The sequence below is a fragment of the Schistocerca serialis genome, chromosome 4 (assembly GCF_023864345.2).
Source record: "Schistocerca serialis cubense isolate TAMUIC-IGC-003099 chromosome 4, iqSchSeri2.2, whole genome shotgun sequence".
Classification (NCBI taxonomy): Eukaryota; Metazoa; Arthropoda; class Insecta; order Orthoptera; family Acrididae; genus Schistocerca; species Schistocerca serialis.
This window is the reverse complement of record NC_064641.1, coordinates 291,517,136-291,537,503: the sequence shown is the minus strand read 5'-3', so window position 1 is coordinate 291,537,503 and position 20,368 is coordinate 291,517,136.

Sequence of the window (20,368 nt, the reverse complement as noted above, 5' to 3'; positions counted from 1 at the left end):
GGTGGAAAAATTACTTTGGTGGTGAGAATACTGTCCACTGCTCTTTGAAACGACCTTTTTTTCTTTATTGAGATTTCATTCCCCTGCCCCATATGGGCAGGGGAGGGCTGTCAGCGGCACAATCCGCCGCTCTTCAGCCGAGTGATATAACAACTAATACAAGAATAAAATGTTACATATAAGGCGATAAAGAAGTGGGACATAAAACAGAGTAAGGTAAGAAAATGGAGGTAAAAATACACTGACATGGAGACGTTCATGGGGGACAATTAATAAAAGTCACCAGAGAGTTTAAAAAACACAGGTGGCGATTCGTAAAACACAAAGAAGACCCTGAATGACTTTGGAACGATGTTATTGGTGGTATAAGTACTTCCCATTGACCCTGAAAGGCACAAGCAGTATTTCATGACAATGATAACTACATTTTACAACAGAGACTAAGCTGGCGCAGTAAACTATCAATAAGATGCCGGGAGCGTACAGACTATGTACAGGGTGGTAAACTGAGAGTTACCGGGCCAAATATCTCACCAAATAAGAATCAGATAAAAAAACAACAAAGAACGGAACTCGTCTAACTTGAATGGGGAAACCAGGTGGCGCTATGGTTGTCCCCCTAGATGGCGCTGCCATAGGTCAAAATTATATCAACTGCGTTTTTTTTTTAAATAGAACCCCTCATTTTTTATTACATATTCTTGTAAAACGTAAAGAAATATTAATGTTTTAGTTGGACCAGTTTTTTCGCTTTCTGATAGATGGCGTTGTAATACTCACAAACGTATAAGTACGTGGCATCACGTAACATTCCGCCAGTGCGGACGGTATTTGCTTTATGACACATTACCCGTGTTAAAACGGACCGTTTACCAATTGCGGAAAAGGACGATATCGTGTTGATGTATGGCTATTGTGATCAAAATGCCCAACGGGCGAGTGCTATGTATGCTGCTCGGTATCCTCGACGACATCATCCAAGTGTCGGGACCGTTCGCCGGATAGTTACGTTATTTAAGGGAACAGGAAGTGTTCAGCCACATGTGAAACGTCAACCACGACCTGCAACAAATGATGATGGCCAAGTAGGTGTTTTAGCTGCTGTCGCGGCTAATCCGCACATCAGTAGCAGACAAATTGCGTGAGCATCGGGAATCTCAAAAACGTCGGTGTTGAGAATGCTACATCAACATCGATTGCATCCGTACCATATTTATATGCACCAGGAATTGCATGGCGACGACTTTGAACGTCGTGTACAGTTCTGCCACTGGGCACAAGAGAAATTTCGGGACGATGACAGATTTTTTGCACGCGTTCTATTTAGCGACGAAGCGTCATTCACCAACAGCGATAACGTAAACCGGCATAATATGCACATTGGGCTACGGAAAATCCACGATGGATGCGACAAGTGGGACATCAGCGACCTTGGCGGGTTAATGTATGGTGCGGCATTATGGGAGGAAGGATAATGGGCCCCCATTTTATCGATGGCAATCTAGATGGTGCAGTGTATGCTGATTTCCTACGTAATGTTCTACCGATGTTACTACAAGACGTTTCACTGCATGACAGAACGGCGATGTACTTCCAACATGATGGGTGTCCGGCACATAGGTCGCGTGCAGTTGAAGCGGTATTGAATAGCATATTTCATGACAGGTGGATTGGTCGTCGAAGCACCATAATATGGCCCGCACGTTCATCGGATCTGACGTCCCAGGATTTCTTTCCGTGGGGAAAGTTGGAGGATATTTGCTATCGTGATCCACCGACACCGCCTGACAACATGCGTCAGCACATTGTCAATGCACATCCGAACATTACGGAAGGTGAAATACTCTCTGTTGAGAGGAATGTCGTTACACGTATTTCCAAATGCATTGAGGTTGACGGACATCATTTTGAGCATTTATTGCATTAATGTGGTATTTACAGGTAATCACGCTGTAACAGCATGCATTCTCAGAAATGATAAGTTCACAAAGGTACACGTATCACATTGTAACAACTGAAATAAAATCTTCAAACATACCTACGCTCTGTATTTTAATTTAAAAAACCTACCTGTTACCAACTGTTCGTCTAAAATTGTGAGCCATACGTTTGTGACTATTACAGCGCCATCTATCACAAAGCGAAAAAAGTGGTCCAACTAAAACATTCGTATTTCTTTCCATACTACACGCGTATGTAATAAAAATGGGGGTTCCTATTTTTAAAAATGCAGTTGATAACTGATCTATGGCAGTGCCATCTAATGGGCCAACCATAGTGTCATCCGGTTTTTCCCCTTCAAGCTAGACAAGTTTCGACTTTGTAGTTTTTTAGTTTGACGCTTATTTCGTGAGTTATTTGGCGCGGTCACGATCGATGGACCACCCCGTATATATTGCTGCCCACGAAAGGGCTATAGTTTACTCTTACACACCTACAGTGATTTGTACATCATTGTTACACAGTATTTATAATTTCGCTTTGCAACTACTCAGAAATTCGCATTTATGTTACCACATGTGTAACACCATAGCTCTTATGCTGTACGGTTTTATTTTGCTTTTGTTTTATTTAATGTTACAGCGTTGAGCTTCTGTAAATATTGTTGGATTGAATCGATAACACAACATTGTATACTCCTTTCTTTGTTAAAACTTTGATTTCATGGTTTGATTCTATGCAATGTACTATATCTGCCATTTAAATTCTTTGTCCCATTTGGAGGGAACAAAAATTACTATATATAATCGTAATTCCGGTGTGAATAATTTTTTTGTCGAAATGTCAATATGTGCAAATGTGTTTTATTTAATGTGTTTGGTTGCTGTTATGTGAACTGCTGATCCTCACTTAGGGTTCTTAGTTCTTTAGTATATAGAAGGTGTATTGGTTCCCCTCGGGAACAGAACTGTGTAGCGCGCGCAAATTGTGGTTGGCCTAGGTAGAAAAGGTGGAACAAGAGTCAGTCGGGGACGAGCTACCAAACTGAGCACTGGCGTGTAAAAGATGTATATTGTGGTGGTTCCGAGAGAGGCTTTTTCTGCTACTTTCCAATGCCTCGGATGGATGGATAAAGGGCTGGACGATTCTGGAATTGGTATTCATCGTCGCCACCTAGAAAGGCCAGAGTCCAGCAATTCTGCCTGCAAATCCGCCTACCAACATGCAGTTGCCACCACATTGCGCAGTCACTGTAACGCAATACTATAATAACGTACAGTGAAGGATCAGCTTAGTGGATGATTTAGTGTGCACAAATATAAGGTACTTATAACTGAATTTATGTACCTACCTTGATTTTTTCCTTATCACAACCTCTCAGGTTCCTCTCCATTTGAACTATGATTACCGAGTGTCCTATTTTGTGGAAAAAATTAAAGCCTCAAAGCTAGACAGTTAATTACATAATGTTGTTTGATCTTTGATGAGAAGGGAATATTCAGATTTATTGTGAATTTAGTGAAATTGTGGGAGGTAGTAAATGCAGTTTTGTGAAGTTTCAAAGTCACCTATTTAATCATTTACTTGAAAGTAGAAGACTGTGGTAATAAAGACAATTTGCTGTTTCTTTTATAAATTAAAGTTCTAAAAGTTGAGGCATATTAAGTTCTGCTTAGTTAATAATCATAGTGCTACCTGTAGTAAATTTTTAAGGGTGAGTCAGTTTCTTGCAAATTTGTCAGCATTGTATTTCACTGTAGTAAAAGTGGAAAACTGCAATAGTAGAAAATTATATGTTCATGATTGCTAAATGTTTGTCTCTCCTGTGTATTGGAAGTGCTTATTAATAGTCAAACCGTATCCACAGTTTGTCTATTGTGCTAATGCTAGGTAACAAGTAACGGGAAGACCACTGTTTATCAAAACCATAATTACTTTATTCAAAACGTAGTGAGAAGCAACCTGTTAGTGGATCCCAATTAACTTTCATTTTAAATAGTAAAGTATTTAACTGAGAGAGAGGCTTAAAACTATGTCCAATTTATGGTCCTGCAGTGAATGTTAATAGTAATGTTATAAAGACCATTCAGTTTGAACAAGCCCTGAAAGTAATAGTGTGTTTCGGTAACTGTTATATTTTTGCAAATACACTCCTGGAAATTGAAATAAGAACACCTTGAAATCATTGTCCCAGGAAGGGGAAACTTTATTGACACATTTCTGGGGTCAGATACATCACATGATCACACTGACAGAACCACAGGCACATAGACACAGGCAACAGAGCATGCACAATGTCGGCACTAGTACAGTGTATATCCACCTTTCGTAGCAATGCAGGCTGCTATTCTCCCATGGAGACGATCGTAGAGATGCTGGATGTAGTCCTGTGGAACGGCTTGCCATGCCATTTCCACCTGGCGCCTCAGCTGGACCAGCGTTCGTGCTGGACGTGCCGACCGCGTGAGACGACGCTTCATCCAGTCCCAAACATGCTCAATGGGGGACAGATCCGGAGATCTTGCTGGCCAGGGTAGTTGACTTACACCTTCTAGAGCACGTTGGGTGGCACGGGATACATGCGGACGTGCATTGTCCTGTTGGAACAGCAAGTTCCCTTGCCGGTCTAGGAATGGTAGAACGATGGGTTCGATGACGGTCGCTGCGGTCCGGTCCCAGGTCGACGGGCACGTGCACCTTCCGCCGACCACTGGCGACAACATCGATGTACTGTGGAGACCTCACGCCCCACGTGTTGAGCAATTCGGCGGTACGTCCATCCGGCCTCCCGCATGCCCACTATACGCCCTCGCTCAAAGTCCGTCAACTGCACATACGGTTCACGTCCACGCTGTCGCGGCATGCTACCAGTGTTAAAGACTGCGATGGAGCTCCGTATGTCACGGCAAACTGGCTGACACTGACGGCGGCGGTGCACAAATGCTGCGCAGCTAGCGCCATTCGACGGCCAACACCGCGGTTCCTGGTGTGTCCGCTGTGCCGTGCGTGTGATCATTGCTTGTACAGCCCTCTCGCAGTGTCCGGAGCAAGTATGGTGGGTCTGACACACCGGTGTCAATGTGTTCTTTTTTCCATTTCCAGGAGTGTAGTTTGTGCTGCTCTAGCTGTTAGCTTCAATCTTACCGTAAACATATGTATGTGTCATAGTTCATTGCACTCACATGTGACAAAGTATAGGTTGTGTTTATCCGTTAAAGCTACTAATAACTATTTTCTTGAACAAGAATGTTAATAATCCTCTTGCCTAATTAGGTTGGCGACCTTTTCTTTATCCGTTAAACAGTGCATATAAACAAAAATTTTGTTTGTTACTGTTCAAATATTTATGTAATTCTGACTTTCATTTCCGATAAGGCACCCCCGTTAGGTACAACTCGGTCAACAACAAAATTCCTCTCAGAGGGTAACACTGCTCTGTTGCTTTATACCATAATTGTTTTAACTAGATAGTTATATTTCACGACCTGCCTCCTACTTTAAGGTTATGGTATAGCAGTAGCGGACAGGAGTGTTATACATGGATTTTGCGTTTTTGACGTAAAACATTTCCAGATATAGCAGTTGTGTTTTATTTCTGCTTACATCTCGAAGCATCAAATGACTCAAATGGCTCTGAGCACTATGGGACTCAACTGCTGTGGTCATCAGTCCCCTAGAACTTAGAACTACTTAAACCTAACTAACCTAAGGGCATCACACACATCCATGCCCGAGGCAGGATTCGAACCTGCGACCGTAGCGGTCGCTCGGTTCCAGACTGTAGCGCCTAGAACCGCTCGGCCACTCCGGCCGGTTCGAAGCATCACATGCCTCGATATTTTCCAGGCATTCCTTCGCTTGGAACCAACGTTTTTGGTTTAATTTAATGTTCAATTATACGTTTCTTGACGTGAATGCGGTACCAGTAGTGTTTGTTTACGTTTGCCTGGGTAAACATGTATCTGTATGTTTTGTCCAGAAACCTTTCTTTAAGTGCAGATGAGAAAATTTCCGTTCATAGGGCATACAGTGCAGAATGGCTGTGCGAATCAATCAAAATTGACGTGAGCATTGAGGCAATCATCCTACGGATGCACCGCGTTCAGAATACCTGTATGACAAAATATCATGTCGTGCTACGCGGAGAAGTTCGTAACTGCCTGCTGCACATCCGCGTTTTATGGTTACGTAATATGAAACCATAACATCCGCTTTCAGCTTCTTTTATTAAATATTTATACTGTATTTGTTAGAGACTTGCGGTTTGACTGTGTGATTATATAACAAATATCAGAGTTCTTTTTGTGCTTGTTTTTTCTAGCTATTTAATGTGACGTTCTCCTCTGACATTGTTCTGTGTGTAGATCTTCATGTCTAGTTACAGAGTGTTTATAAATTTACGTAAAGTTATAGGTCCCTTATAAGTGGAAGCGTCGTTATGTTGAAGGCCAATGGAAGACAAGGACACACAAATCTCAGGCTTGTTGACTTTTTTATCTTGAAATTGATGGTGCAAGTTCTATTAAATCTGTCATCAAGCAGAGTGTTTATGATTGCTGCCTTCTGTTGCGAATCAAAGCTTACTAAATAAATCACTACTTTTAACAAGAGCGCAAGAAGCAGATTATACCTAGGAATGAACATAGTATGTAGCTTACAACCAGCATGTTCATAAATGTCCACTGGAGTAAGAACACAAGATTCTTTCACAGTGATATCGAATGCACGTTACATCTTGACGATAAAATACAGGAATCCTATGAGGATATTGCCAGTTAACCTCTAAGATCCTCGAAAGCAGTGACGGCGATATAAATTATTAATTTGGCGTTTCAGTTTAGTCGAGAGTCCTCTGACAAGATTGAAGCGCTTCTCTTGGGAGTGAAGTTGCTCCGGCTCTTTCGTAAAGAGCTCTTTGAAGTTGAATCTGGTACGCCGAATGACAAAGCGTCGTCAGACTAGTGTGAGATAATTTCTGACGAAGTTTGCCTCTGTAGTAATATGTACTACTATTATGAAATGCAGCAGTATGATCCTTTTGGGTACACTAGTCTGAAAGTGAATCAGCATAAGAAAACGCAGTGTTCATAAAGCCATTTTACGAACACTTCAAAATGAGCTGAGCTGTTATTAACAGCACTAACTACGTAGATCGTAGTCCTTTAACATAAATCGCTGACTGAAGTCATTATTATCGGAATAATTAATTACGTAGTAAAAGAATCTACTCATGAGTAATGGAATAAACACCGGTATCAACGTTAAATCATAGTCGTGAAAATGAGGCCACAAATAATTTTCGGGTATTTACATTTGTCAGTTACATCAAATGTCGAATTTGTTGAAAGCTTAAGAAAATGCTTTTAATATGTCACTCGTAAGTTCACTGACTACACTGTTGTTGTTCTGGTCTTCAGTCCAGAGACTGGTCTGATGCAGCTCTCCATGCTGCTCCATCCCATCCCATGCAAGCGTCTTCATCTCCCAGTACCTGCTGCAACCTACATCCTTCTGAATCTGCATAGTGTATTCATCTCTTGGTCTCCCTCTACGATTCTTACCCTCCACGCTGCCCTCCAATACCAAATTGGTGATCCCTTGATGCCTCAAACATGCCCTACCAACCGATTCCTCCTTCTAGTCAAGTTGTGCCACAAGTTTCTCTCCTCTCCCATTCTGTTCAATACCTCCTCATTAGTTATGTGATCTACCCATCTAATCTTCAGCATTCTTCTGTAGAACCACATTTCGAAAGCTTCTATTCCCTTCTTGCCCAAACTATTTATCGTCCATGTTTCATTTCCATACAAGGCAACACTCCATACAATTACTTTGAGAAACGACTTCCTGACACTTAAATCTATACTCGATGTTAACAAATTTCTCTTCTTCAGAAACGCTTTCCTTGCCATTGCCAGTCTACATTTTATATCGTCCTTACTTCGACTATCATCAGTTATTTTGCTCCCCCAAATAGCAAAACTCCTTTACTACTGTAAGTGTCTCATTTCCTCATTTAATTCTCTCAACATCACCCGAGTTAACTCGCCTGCATTCCATTATCCTCGTTTTGTTTTTGCTGATGTTCATCTTATATCCTCCTTTCAAGTCACTGTGCATTGCGTTCAACTGCTCTTCTAAGTCCTTTGCTGTCTCTGTTTTTATTTCTTCTCCATGGATTTTAATACCTACTCCGAATTTTTCTTGTTTCTCTTACTACTTGCTCAATATACAGATTGAATAACATCGGGGAGAGGCTACAATGCTGTCTCACTCCCTTCCCAACCACTGCTTCCCTTTCATGCCCCACGTGTCTTATAACTGCCATCTGGTTTCTGTACAAATTGTAAATAGCCTTTCGCTCCCTGTACTTTACCCCTGCCATCTTCAGAATTTGAAAGAGGGTATTCCAGTCAACGTTGTAGAAAGCTTCCTCGTAGCCTACAAATGCTAGAAACGTAGGTTTGCCTTTCCTTAATCAATTTTCTAAGGTAAGTCATAGGGTCAATATTGCCTCTCGTGTTCCTACATTTCTACGGAATCCAAACTGATCTTCCCCGAGATCGGCTTCTACCAGTTTTTCCATTCGTCTGTAAAGAATTCGTGTTAGTATTTTGCAGCCGCGGCTTATTACACTGATATTTCGATAATTTTCACATGTGGTAGAGTTTTGTTAGGCCTGGCTTTCCCAAGTCTGCCAGTAGTTCTAATGGAATGTTGTCTACTCCCGGGGCCTTGTTTCGACTTAAGTCTTTCAGTGCTCTGTCAAACTCGTCACGCAGTATCATATCTCCTATTTCATCTTCATCTATATTCCCTTCCATTTCTATAATATTGTCCTAAAGAACATTGCCCTTGTATAGACCCTCTAGAATTACCACATACTTGTTTCTTTTTATTATTTTGTACTAAACACGTTTTTCCATTATTATGTCTCTCTTAAGTCAGACAACCTGAGTCACGTATAGCACAGATTTATTTAGATACGAGCTATTTTATTTTGCATCAATGGCTAAAATTGAGGGTTTCGTTCCTCAGTCGGTACCCCTTGCCTGATCTCTTTGTTGTCGCTCTGTCTGTCTGTCCGGCTGTTACAAACTCTGCTCTTTTTCTTAGGAACACGTATCAAGTTGAAATTTATGTCACATACTATGGCGTACTTGATAGTGTAACAAATCGAAGCTTCTAAGCCAGCGCAATCAAATGATATGGGCATTGGTGTCACATATCTCCATACTGGCAAACCCAGTCTTCAACATGTATAGTGTGCCCCTGTTGACCTAGAATGTAGAAATTTGGCTAGAATCGAAGGTAAAGGAAAAACTCCGAAAATTGTAAATTTGTAATTATATCTCACAAAAGCACATTTCTTTTTTCATTTGTTCTCCGACAGATGATTGAAATTAAAACATTATGAGAAAGCTTGGAATCTCTGGGGCCGATACCTTCCCTGTATCAGTGTCGATAACAGGCAAAACTGGTCGATATGCTCAATTCCCGGGATAGGCTATGTATATGCATAGCTAAGTACACATAAATAAGTTTGTACTGAGACTTCAGTGTGGGAGTCCTACTCACCCATGCCAGATTTGTGTCACTAAAATCGTACATAACTATCTATTTTTATGATCGTTTTAAAGAGAATGTAAAAATTAAATAAAGTGTTAGAGAACTGCTGATTTATGAGTTATATATTCGTGTGCTACACCCCGACTAATCTCTCTTAGTAACTAGACTATGTAATTAAAAGTATCCGGACACATGGCCGAAAATGACTTACAAGTTCGTGGCCCCCTCCAATAGTAATGCTGGAATTCAATATGGTGTTGGCCCACCCTTAACCTTAATGATAGCTGTCACTCTCGCAGGCATATGTTCAGTAAGATGCGGGAAGGTATCTTGGGGAATGGCAGCCCATCCTTCACGGAGTGCTGCACTGATGAGAAATATCAATGTAATTCGGTGACGCCCGGCACGAAGTCGGCGTTCCAGAAAACCTCCTAAAGATGTTCTATAGGATTCAGGTCAGGATTCTGTGCAGGCCAGTGCATTACAGGGACAGGGATGTTTTAGTCGAGTAACCAATCAGCCACAGGTCGTGCATTATGAATTGGTGCTCAGTCCTGTAGAAAGATGCAATCTCCATCCCCGAATTGCTCTTCAACAGTGAGAAGCAAGAAGGAGCTTAAAACATCAGTATAGGCCTGTGCTGTGATAGTGCCTCGCAAAACAACAAGGTGGGCAAGCCCACTCCATGAAAAACACGACCACACCATAACACCACCGCCTCCGAATTTTACTGTTGGCACTACACATGCTGGGAGATGACTTTCACCGGGCATTCACCATACCAACAACCTGCCACCGGATCGCCACATTATGTACCGCGATTCCTCACTCCACACAACATTTATCCACTGTTCAATTGTCCAATGCTTACGCTCTTTACACCAAGCAAGGCGTCGTTTGGCATTTACCGGCGTGTTATGTGGCTTATAAGCTGCCGCTTGACCACAAAATCCAAGTTTTCTCGCCTTCCGCCTAACTGTCATAGTACTTGCAGTGGATGCTGATGCAATTTAGAGTTCCTGTGTGATGGTCTGGATAGATGTCTGCATATTACACATTACGACCCTCTTCAACTGTCGGCGGTCTCTGTCAGTCAACAGACGAGTTCGGCCTGTACGCTTTTGCTCTGTACGTGTCCCTTCACGTTTCCACTTCACTATCACATCGGAAACAGTGGACCTAGGGACGTTTAGGAGTGTGGAAATCTCTCGTACAGACGTACGACACAGGTGACACACAATCACCTGACCACGTTAGAAGACCGTGAGTTGCGCGGAGCACCCCATTCTGCTCTCTCACGATGTCTAATGACTACTGAGCTCGCTGATATGGAGTACCTGAGATTAGGTGGCACACTGTACCTAAATGGAAAAGTATGTTTTTGGGGGTGTCTGGATACTCTTGATCAAATAGTGTGTATACGTTCCTGACCATTATAAATGCAAAACAAGGAGCGATAACAAATGATCAATCGGTCTCTGTTGGCCATAGAGTCAAACTAAACTTTTATGGCAGATTCAGGTACGTCATTTTGTTATGGCACAAAATAATAAAGAGGCAGAAATTAGAAAATGTCTATTAAAACTCATTCATATTGTCAGGGACAGAGGCGGAAAGAGGAAGCGAGCAAGTGTGTCACGAGTTCGTCAGGTAGTCGACACATTTCGACACTGTCTACAGGGTGAAGATACGCATTCAGCAGAAAGGAGACTGCGACAGGAAATCAAAGAAAGCGAGACAAGCATATCCGTTACCTCGTAAGATATGTTGCAAGGAACTCTACCTCTTTCACAAGAGCACATGCCGAGAAACTGATACGGCATTTAACAGCTAGTTAAGTGAATATAACAGAATAAGGAGGAAGCATGTAGTCCTTACGAAACGAGGCTTGCTTTATAGCCTTCCCTTATATACTCCCCCTCTCGTCATGAGTTGCTTATTGATGTCGATGGCTTTCAAAGTAGTAGCGCTCTATATATTGTTGCGAATTTACACTACAGAGTGCTGCCAGTTCTAGAGTTTAACAAGGAAGCCAGAAGCATGGTCTGTTATGGTCGATGTTCCTGTCCAATACTCAGGCGCCTTCGGGTACTGACCCCTACCAGGGGTAGAAATGACGTCAACCGACCAGACATCTACCGACAGCGGGTACACTGCAGATGGCTCATCAAGGGCCGCTGTAGAATTTGGTGCGGGACCGAGTAGACCTTAATACCCAGTTTTAAAGTACTTCACGCTTCATGCAGAGGCCGCTCCTACACGTCGGTAATCAGCCTCGGCTAAAGGGTCACTGGCATGGCACCTTCTTCTTGGCGTGCAAGAGCTGAGCTGACTCGTCAGCTGCAATGCAACAAACAGCTGAATGAACAATAGCCGGCGAAGGTACAGAAGAACGACGACTTGTAATCATGACTGAACTCTAACAAGACTTACTAGCGTCGAATACGCTTCCCTGGTTCCCAACAGCTATCCTGACTTCACGAAGAGGTGTCTCGATTCGGCCCTCTGTAATTCGATGCTGCTTCAGCTCCACGCCAGAGTTCATCAGCTGTAGTGGCAGTTCTGGCTTTGGGGTTGGTAATGGAAGCCAGAGTAAAGAACAATCAAGACACGTTCATAGGATTTGTCGACTTACAAAAAGCGTTCGACAGTGCCAAATAATACAAGGTACTAGAAAGCCTGAGAAAAATACAAGTTCGTTATAGTGAAAGACAGGTAATATATCATACGTACAAGCAGAAAAGAGGTAACCGTAAGATGGAAGACCAAGAGCAAAGTGATCTGATTGAAAATAATGTAGTCTTGAGCCCTTACTGTTTAATATGTACATGGAAGAAGCAGTGAAGTAAATGAAAGATTCAATAGTGCAATTAAAGTTAACGGCGGAAGGACACCAGTGATAAGATTTGTTGATGACACTGCTGTCCTCAGTGAAAATGACGAAGAATTACAGGATTTGCTGAATGAAGTGGACAGTCTGCGTGTAAAATATTGGACTGAGAGTAACTCGAAGAAAAGCAAAAGTAATAAGAAGTAGCAAAAATGGGAACAGCAAGAAACTATACATCAGGTCTGGTGGTCGCGAAGTAGATGAAGTTAAGGAATTCTGCTGTCAAGACAGCAAAAAAGGACACTAGGTAAACAGATCAGCACAAGCAATCAGCAGAGGACATACTGTGTCTAATGTGATGTAGGGGGGTTTACCAGTACATGTCATACACAGGATACCAGCGTCCTATGTAGAAAACAGTGGAGTACAGTAATGTTCTGCGTTCCGGAGTTTCACGCTGTGCGGTGATTCCGGTCATTCGTGTGGCTATCGTAAATCGGAAGTGAATGATGGCGGTCGTGACGTAAGAACACAGCTGCAGAATAAAACAAAGTGTTTCTCGTCTACGGCGGAGCACAAAGAAAAGCAGTAGAGGCTTGTCGTCTCCACTAACGTTACCCCAACAGCTGTCCATTCCATATCATTTTTGCAGACTGTAGATTTGCAGACCGAAGACATGTATACGTAAACGGACAGCTTACTTCTTAACGGTCACGACATGGGACGCCCGCGGACTCTCCATACACTAGAGTTCGAAGAAGCTGTACCTCAGCGTTTTGCAGAGCAGCCTTCTACGAGCAACCGCGTTGTAGTGCACACCATAGGTGTGAACCACACGCCAGTGTGGCACGTTTTGCACCAGGAGTACCTTCATCCCTACAAATCCCAGAAAACTCATTTGAGGGAATTTCTCCTTTGCGTTAAATTTTGCCGCAGGCAGGATTTTCACTTCCTGCGATGTATCCCGTTATCTAATGAGTTCACCTATTTCCCGGGATTGCGAATTTAACACCAGACGCATCCACATTTGGATGGAAGAAGTCCTCGTGGGCTGCATATCCGAATCCATGGAGACCACTTTGCTACCAGGCTATGAGCAGGTCACATTGATGACCATGTCATATATCAGCACCGCATGGTCCTGCTCACAATCACCTTGTATTTGTGCGAAGGGTTTTACTCGGATAATTGGACGAGGTACCTTTCGATGTTTCCCGTGACATATCGGTCCAGCACATTTCGTTAATGTAGTACGTGGCCACTTGAATGACACCTCTGGCAACAATGAATATGACATGGAGACCTAATAGCCTGTCTCCTTCTCTCACGGGATCCTCCAATATTGGATCTATATTTTCAGCAAGCACATGTGAGGCGTAGCGCCATATAACGATCCTGCCTTGGAGGCGGTTAAGTGGGAGATGTGACAGATGGTGATGCGAGACTGGACGAGCACGTTGATTATGTATCAGCCGGTAGAGGACAATATTGGATAGGGGAACTGTGATTTTAGTTTCGATTGTGCCCACTAGAATGCACTGAAGTAACCGAATGTTTTTCATAAACTGTTCTAGTACTTTCATAAAGTGTTAATATGTCTTTTTGTGTATGTAAAATGTTACAAATGTGTTTCAGCAGTATGAATGATGCGTGAGTGTGGTTAATATGAAGATAATTGTTTAACGAGTTATGTAGTGGGATTTAGTGTGGGAACAAAAAAAAAAAAGGGTCAAATGGCTCTGAGCACTATGGGACTTAACATCTGAAGTCATCAGTCCCATAGAACTTAGAACTACTTAAAACTAACTAACCTAAAGATATCACACACATCCATGCCCGAGGCAGGATTCGAACCTGCGACCGTAGCAGACGCGCGGTTCCGGACTGAAGCGCCTAGAACCGCTCGGCCACCGCGGCCGGCCTGTGGGAACATTTCGAAGAAGTATGGATATGGAAAAATGTAGAATAGATTTGTAAAGTACGTTTATGGTAAAGGGAAAGTTAATTCAGGTATAAATAACAATAGTAAATAACTTTATGCATAAGCAACACTTCAGGATATTACATGATTACGTCGGTAAAAAGTACAGTCGTTAGGTTTACTATTTTGCGATTGGTTATTGATGAAAAGCGCGGATTGACGCGGGAAAATGTTGTTTTGCTATAGGATGTTGGGTAAACTGTCCAATGGTAAAGCAATATTCTTCGCGCGCCTTTCTCTGCTGATAGAGAATACTTAGAGTGGGAGCCTAGTCATGAAGCAGTTCGGACTCGTGTAGTAGTAGTTACGATGGAAACGATAAATTGCCGGATCTAGCACTGTTTCATACATAAAAAGTGTGGTAAAGTGACGGCATAATTATTCCGATGGGCGTGTAGAAATTTCGGAATTTGTAAGTGAATTTTGTGACGAGAAAAGACATATATTCCGCGTGGCGTATTGAGCAGGTCGGTGGCTGAAAACTGTGACTGCATTTTGTACCGAGAGACTTAATATTTCGCGAGCATTCTCAATCAAAAACAATCGGTATTTTTGTAGCTATTACGTTTTCTTGAAATGCAACACCATAAACTTGCTAACGTGAGTGAAAGGGATTGAGAGTGACTGTGTTAAGACTAGCACGGGCTTGGCAGTGATACTTGGTCACCTAAGTTTCAGGATAGATTAACTGAGGACAAAATTTCCAACCTTTCATTTCGTGTGAAAACTTTCTCTCGAAACGTAGATTAGTGACTTTAATTGCAGCCTGGTTCACGTCGAAGTACAGTAGGTTTCGCTCGGATTCCCTACTGATGATCTGCTGAGACAATGTTCACGGTAGGTGCAGGTTAGTCGTAAAGGGCCGGAAAGAACCGCGCCGCCGCACACGGAACATCTGGAGCACGAGACACCTTTGGAGTCGGCACAAGATCTGGTGGCACGAATGCAAGTAGCATCTAGAGTCATCCATGACACGCCGGGAATCATTCCAAGGGTTAGGAAAGACGTCATCAGGCGCTACACAAAATGAATCGAAGTTGGGAATGGTCATATTAATCACCTTCTGCAACTGAATTAAACCGTTGTTTCTTTTTCTTTTATCACCAATCTTCTGACTGCTTTTATGCAGCCCACCGCAAATTCGTCTCATGCACTAACCTCATCATCTCAGAGTAGTACTTGTAACTTACGTCCTCTATTATTTGTTGGACGCGTTTCGATATCTGTGGTCCCGTACAGTTTTTACCCTCTGCAGCTCGTTCTAGCACCAAGGTATCTGCACTCATGTCCTATCACCCTGTTTTTGTTGTTAAAAGGGTTTTGCATCAGTTCCTTTCTTCGGTGATTCTGCGGTGAAGCCCTATTCTTCATCTTATCAGTCCATCTTTCTTTCAAAATTCTTCAGTAGCAGTACATCTCAAACACTTCGATTTCCTCTTTCCCGATTTATCCACTGTCCATGTTAACACTACCATGCAGTGTTGTGCTCCTAACGGTAATTTTCAGAGACTTCATCCACAAATTAATGTCAGTGTTTGGTACCAGTAAATTTATCTTGACAGGAATGCCCTCTTTGCCTGTGCTAGTTTGCTTTTTATGTTCTCCTTCGGTACTCCGACATGGGATACTTTTTCTTTCAAGACAGCTGAATTCCTTGTATCACTTTTCACGAGAGTACCACTAAAGGATTCGCTGGATCTTATTGAGAAGAAATTTGGGCCCAAATTCACGAAAGTATTTAACTTTGTGCTCACGTCAAATATTTTCTTTTCGACGGACATTACTACGAACAGACAGACGGCGTACGTATGGGTAGCCCTCTGTCACCTGTCGTGGCCAACATGTACATGGAAGAATTTGGGGAGAAAGCGTTAGAATCAGCACCACTAAAACCAACAGTCTTCTACAGATATGTTGACGACACATTCGTCATTTGGCCTCACGGGGAAGAGAAGCTCCAACTGTTCTTACAACATCTCAACTCTATCCACCCCCAAATTCAGTTCACCATGGAGGTGGAGAAAAACGGGCAGCTATCAATCGTGGATGTTCTGGCACGGAAACAGCCTGATGGAACACTGGGACACAGCGTCTACCGGAAGACAACCCACACGGATCTGTACCTTCACGCTTCCAGCTGTCATCACCCGTCACAAAGGGAAGGAATACTAAATACATTGGTTCACAGAGCTCGTGTGATCTCCGACGAAGAAAGCTTAAAACCGGAACTAGACCACCTCATGGATGTGTTCCAGAAGAACGGATATAGTGACCGCCAAATTCGACGCGCCTTCAAGCAGAAGCCCACACCACAGCCGACACCTGATGATGATCCACCGAAAGCGACAGCCTACGTACCATACGAGGGTAAACGTATCTGGAAAAGTAGGCAGGATTCTAGGACGTCATAACATGAAATGCGTCTACCGCCCGCCGCCAAAGATCAAGCGCCTTGTAGGGACAGTGAAGGACGATTTAGGACTCCGGAAATCTGGAGTTTATTTCATACCGTGCGAGTGTGGGAAAGCACATGTGGGGCAAACCATTCGCACCATCGAGGAAACAAGAACTGAACTCAAACGGCACACCTATCTCCAACAGCCTACAAAATCTGCAATCGCAGAACATTGCCTCGGGACAAATCATCGTATGAAATACGAGAACACAGAAGTCCTACAAAACACATTCCGCTTTTGGGACTGTGTATACAAGGAAGCAATTGTAATCCGTCTGCGCGAGAACCTTATTAACAAGGACAACGGATTTCAACTCAGCCAAGCGTGTAATCCAGCAATAAAAGTTCTGCAGGATCAACGGAAACGGGGCACCACACCCGCCGAAGGCGGCATGCGTACTGACGCCCATCAGTCATCTCGTCAGCTCAAGCTACCCCCACCACCACGGCCTGCACATCCCTCGGTCCATACGCGGAGTCAGTGGAGGGGAGAGGCGACAGGTGTATATACCACACCACCCGCCGGCCTAGGACGTCAGTCAACAGGAGTAACCTGATGATAATGGCACGTTACGCCGTCGAAAATTCGTTCTACAACGACCAGTCAACCCGTGTGCTTGCCCGAGAGACCTTCAAGCATTTCATTCGCCGGGAAAATCTACGAACACACATATGATTTCCTTAACTTCGTCTGTTTAGTGAGCACCAGTTTTTATGTTAAGTGTGGTGTCCTGCCCACTCGTCTCTTACAGGGTGCCTAAAGGAAGTCGCTCTCTCGAAGCTATTCAACAATTCAAGCAAATCACATTAATGGTTTTCATTACAATAAAGTAGAGTGACAATACTTAACTTTCGCTAGTACTAGCTGTCGCAAGCGATGGGTCACATACAACTAATCAATGGTCTTCGCTATATACAATGTCCTCACAAGTTATCACACAAGTTCCTATGGATCACTAATAACGGTTCTGCTAGTGCCTCTGCTAGAGCGCGTCTTCTACTGTCCTGGTGACGGTCTACTATCGTCCGGCCGAGGCTCGCAGTAGCGGCACTTACATTGTCTTCCGGTAGAGGCCGCTCCTGTCGTGGTGACGTCCCAGGCACCGTGCTATTGGCTGACGGCATCTCACAGCCCGTGGGGCGGCGCTTGGAGAATTTTGTCTGTTGTATTTTGTCTGTTGTATTCCCATTCTCAACACAGGCTCTCTAACTACAATGCTGGCAACCAGAAAGTAATTAGCAGGACGTGATGCCTGTAAGTAAAGTTCACTGATGGAGAAATAAAGTCATTGATCATTGAAGTTCATTACGCTGTGGATTTAGAATGATGTCTGGGATTCATAGAGAATGCAGTTTACTTTAACAATTTTCACTATATTCTGAAAACGATAAAGCGTAATGTTTCAGACAAATGTTTACGCAAGCAATGCTACTATCAGCTATTGTACTATCAGAGCTGTTCAGAGTATAGAGCGCGGATGCTATCATCCCTAGATAACGAAACTGTTCAATAATCGTTATCGATTTAAATGTTCAAACTGAATGCTCGCCAAAATTTTCCGTTAACACTCATCAAATGCGACGCTAGTAATGGTAGAAGGTCTGTCCCGCGGCGACACGTGAAAATACGACATCGCAAACTGAGAATAAATTACTGAAGTCGTTCTGCAATTAACAGTTTACCACAATGCGAACTCATTGTTGCGTGCATACCAAGTTACGTAATACGGCATCCAATGCTGTCCTTGCAACTGCGCTGAAGAGACGCGGCTTCTGACACGGAGTGCGCACTGATACGAATCTAGAAGAGAACTGAGGCCTGACTCTACCAGCTCCCAGCGCTCTGATTTATATAGCCGCGGTGCGGACCGCCGAAGGCGCAGCCGACAACATTTTCCTTCCTGACTAGCCGCTGGGGCTAGCAGAACACCACTTCAAGTTACTAAATAATTCATTGCTTCATTTTCTGAAGGCCAATGAAGCTCTCAATTTAATTGTGATATCAGCAGACAGGTAAGTATCTGTGATAAAATACTGATGGGGCTAAGTTAGCCAGCCGGGCTGGCCGAGCGGTTCTATGCTCTTCAGTCTGGGACCGCGCGACCGCTACGGTCGCATGTTCGAATCCTGCCTCGGGCATGGATGTGTGTGATGTCCTTAGGTTAGTTAGGTTTAAGTAGTTCTACGTTCTAGGGGGCTGATGACCTCAGAAGTTAAGCCCCATAGTGGTCAGAGCACTAGGTTAAATACTTTTGGTAAGAGAATTATTTTGTTTGCACTGCAGGCAATAGATGAGCTCTGAACTTGCCCTTTGGAGAGACGCTACAGCTATAGTTTTATAACTAACTTTTCGAAACTTCTCACATCTTTGTTATTATAGGGTATCTCCATTCTACGTAAATCTAAACATCCTAGCTTTATCTAAACACTTGCTTAATCCATCTTGCTTCGGTACTTTAAGGACACAAAAAAAGAAAGTCATGAATTTCAACCAACATATTACTTTGTGAGATCCAGCAGGGTGTTTCCATTAAATAACAATTAAAAAGGAATCCGAATATAGATTTTGAAGTTTCTAGCTCCTTCCTGTTCCGCCGATGATTTTTACGTAAAACGTCCAAATTTCGAAAACAGTTATAGTTACTAAACTGAAACTTAACACATTATTTTCGCATCATTCCTGAAATGCTTTTACCTCGTCAGATCATTTACTTTACTTTGACGGTATTGCACAACATTCGTGACTTCATGGCTAGTATGAGCGGACTAGGCTGGCACACAATGGAAAGCATATGAATTCTATATGTCGTGAGTAGACTGCTTCCCTAAAAGCCCTCTCTTCACTCGAGTTCTTCATTTTCGTTTCAGCGCTTATCGTTATGCCGGAACATTAAGCTTCTTGCTTTTCTGAATTCAGCGACTTCTCATCACTTTTGTAGTTTTCCGGTTTAATCTCAATCTGTTTATTCCATCCAACAGATCATGTAATTCTTCCTCACTTTCACTGAGGTTAGCAATATCATCAGTGGATCACTTGATATCTTTTCACACTGAATTTTAATCCCATTCTTGAATCTTCCGTTCATTTCCATCATTGCTTCTTCGGTGTGTAAACTGAACGGTAAAGGCAAAAGATTGCATCCCTGTCTTGAGCACTTTTTAATCCGAGAAGTAGTTCTATGTCTTCCATTCTTACTGTTTCGTCATGATTCTTGAACATATTGCATATTACCCGTCCTTCTCTGTGGATTACCTGTATTTTTCTGAGAATTTAGAACATCTTCAACTACTTTACATTGAGAACACGTTTCATAGGTCAACGAATGCTATGGACGTGTTTTTATTTTTCTTCAACTTTGTTTGCATTACCAATCGCAACTTCAGTACTGCCTCCCTGGTGCTGTTGTCTTCTCTGGCAGAACTGACCATCGTGTAACTGATCCTTAACTTTCTTTTCCATTTTTCTCTATACTATTCTTGTTAGCAGCTTGGAGACATGAACTCTTAAGGTGATTGTGCGATAGTTTTCGCATTTACCTGTCCTTAGTGGCTTCGGGATCATGCGTACAATGTTTTTCTGAAAGTCTTGCGG